Here is a 3455-nt window from a genome sequence, read left to right as displayed (position 1 = left end):
ATTTTCCACAGATAATAGAACTCTAAATAAGTTATTTATGCTTTTATTTTATTGTTTTTATTCTTTATGCACCATACAATTGTTGCTTTCTCTCAAACCGCTCGTCTACGAAGTATTCAAAGATCCGCGAAATGTACAATTTTTAACATCATCATTCTTTATTTGTATTGAAAGTGTTGATTTTATGCAATCTTTCTTTAGTTTGAAGAGTTCTATGTATGATGAAAATCAACAAATTCGATACCAAAATCTAACTTTGACCAAAAATTTTGATCAAAAATGCTGATTTCAGCTAACAACAACAGTTGTAAAAAATATTTACGTATGAGAGAAAACCATTTTATTTTCTTATAAAAAAACTAATTAAGACGTTGCGCAGGCAAACAAAACATGCTACCGATCCGATGAAGACAAGGAAAATCAAATTTTATCAAATTTCATCATGGTGGGCTCTGACTTTTAAAAACAAATACGGCTGAAACAAATTGAGTATCTGAGCTCAAAGCTGAACAAGTGATTCGCATGCTACTGTTTGTTTCCAAGTTTCTGGTGGTTCAAATGTACAATTTTTAACATCATCATTCTTTATTTGTATTGAAAGTGTTGATTTTATGCAATCTTTCTTTAGTTTGAAGAGTTCTATGTATGATGCAATTCAATCATAGAACTGCTTGTGAGACAGGGACACTCTGGCATAATCAATTCATGCAAAACTTACAACTTTTTTAAAGCGCAGCGTAGGCACCAAAACAATCTGGTTCAGAAAATGTGGATTCGAAAATTGCTGAAAAAGACGAATATTGATATGTCTTTTTTACGTTGTCTATGGTGAGATTTTGTTATGTTTATTAATTGTTTTAAATTCCTTTTTGTGAAACCCTTCATCAGAAACGGCATTCGGGTTTTGATTCCGCACTGGAGTTTCGTGGATATTAATCATTTATACTGTCATTTTATAGTCAGTTTCCATAAAATTACGAAACTAATCAGATACAATCGATTAAAATTGGATAATTATTCTAATATTTTTATATCAAAATAATCCATTATAATCAATTAAAATGAGTTTTTGAAAGGTTATTGGGGTTTTTACTTTGCAGAACGTTGATTTTTTAAACAATTTGGTGTCAATTTGACGTAATTTTGCAAAACTCTCATCCAAAATTTCAAGAGTTAAATTAGCTTTTAAAAAACTTCTGCAGACAAAAAATCAATTTTCATGTATTTTTGTGGCCTACAAAATCGTTATTTTGTCAAAATGGTCGATTTTATTGGACTCTTAAATATTGAAAATAATCGATTATAATCCCCTAAAATCCATTTTCATGGTTGGATGGGTCATGAAAGTCGATATGGGTTAAGTTTTTTGCCGATAAAATCCATTATAATTGATTAATTCTCATGAAACTCCAGTGCGGGATATCGTTCACAGCTTCATCCTGAAACCAGCAGACTATCGTAGCTTAGTTATGGTTTCATGTCTTTTGCAGAGTTTGGTGAAACAGTGCATCTTCTCTTTTTTAAGCTAATCTAACCTCAATTGTGAGGCGACATGAAATATTCTGCTTGAAAAACCAAGGACGCGGATGGGACCTGGGGTAGTGCTGCAACAATAGCTCGAACGTTCGGACTTTCATTTGCGAGATTGACGTTTGAATGCTAATTTCATCATTCGAATATAGATTTTTCTTGAACAAAGTTGTCATGTGAGTTTGAACATTTGCAATTCACGCATGCTGCTCTGATTCGGTTGAAAAAGGATCAAAATTGCAGCGGCTTTTTTAAAATTCAGTTAAAATAATTGAAGTGAGTTATGGCTGCTGCTAACCATGTGTGATAAATGGGATTTGTTAATTACGTGACTCGAAATTGAATACTTCATTTATTTTTTTTGGCGGAGGTTCCAGTTTTTGTGGAAAAAAATTACTGCTCAGAAATTTTGAAAGATCAACATTCGAATGGACGTTCGAATGATCGTGTCAAACGTTCGAACTCTTGATTTGAACATTTGTTGCAACACTACTTGGGGGTTTGCTTATAACTGCCTATGCTCCGATTATTGAAAATGGGGATATATTTTGTATTCGGGTGTGTTTTAGTTTTTTTGCACGCAAAATCAAGTACTACAACTAATCATTGGAATGGTGTTGTATCATACTGAAGCCCTTTCAAACGCGATTCAAACGACATTGAAAAACTTTCAAAAACTATCTCAGATTTGAAGAAAACTTGTTTGAAACGTTGAGTGTTTTTGTTTCCATTTGAGCGAATAAAGCGAGAGAGATTCTTAAAGCAGTTTTGGGATTCGAAAAAATCTAAAATGGAAAAAATTAGAGTAAGAAAACTTTTTTAAAAAAACCTTTCTAATTTTTTGTAGTCTTTTTTTTTCTGCAAAAACTGTTGTCTAATTTGCCTGTTTTGATATTACTGTCTAATAATCATTAATTATAGTTTTCGTTCAGACCCCTTTATCACAACACGCAGATTAATCGACACTACTTTGGAAAAAATATTAAAATATTTTTATTGTATTTCTCTAAGGCTTGGTTGGATCGTTCTTGCACAGTAACCAAATTGTGAAACACTGTTTTAGAAAGTAGTATTAGTTCAAGTTTTCATTTCTTTAGCAGAATAAATGCTCTCTTCCCACATGCAGTCTTTGAATGCTCTCTTGCAGTTAATTCCCACTTAATCTTGAATGTGAGCTTCGAGCAGACTGTTTGGCGATTAAAGTAGAAGTTTCCTTTTGGACTCGCTATTCAAATTTCTCTCTCCAACAGTAACAAAAAGCTTTTAAACGAATCCATGTGTCTTAAAACTCAAACAATACTAATTATTTGTTTTTTTTGTTATAGTTATGTTCATTAATTGTTTTAAATGCCTTTTTGTGAAACCCTTCATCAGAAACGGCATTCGGGTTTTGATTCCGCACTGGATTTTCGTAGATATTAATCATTTATACTGTCATTTTATAGTCAGTTTCCATAAAATTACAAAACTAATCGGATACAATCCATTGAAATTGGATAATTATTCTAAACATTTTTATATCAAAATAATCCATTATAATCGATTTTAATCAATTAAAATGAGTTTTTGAAAGGTTATTGGGGTTTTTACTTTGCAGAACGTTGATGTTTTTTAATTAATTTGGTGTCAATTTGATGTAATTTTGCAAAACTCTCATCCAAAAGTTTCAAGAGTTAAATTAGCTTTTAAAAAATTTCTGCAGAAAAAAAATCAATTTTCATGAATTTTTGTGGCCTACAAAATCGTTATTTTGTCAAAATGGTCGATTTTAATGGATTCCTAAATATTGAAAACAATCGATTATAATCCCCTAAAATCCATTTTCATGGTTGGATGGGTCATGAAAGTCGATATGGGTTAAGTTTTTTGCCGATATAATCCATTATAATTGATTAATTCTCATGAAACTCCAGTGCGGGATATCG

This window comes from Symsagittifera roscoffensis, chromosome 9 (assembly GCF_963678635.1).
Source record: "Symsagittifera roscoffensis chromosome 9, txSymRosc1.1, whole genome shotgun sequence".
Classification (NCBI taxonomy): Eukaryota; Metazoa; Xenacoelomorpha; order Acoela; family Convolutidae; genus Symsagittifera; species Symsagittifera roscoffensis.
Note: the sequence above shows the minus strand (reverse complement) of the source record.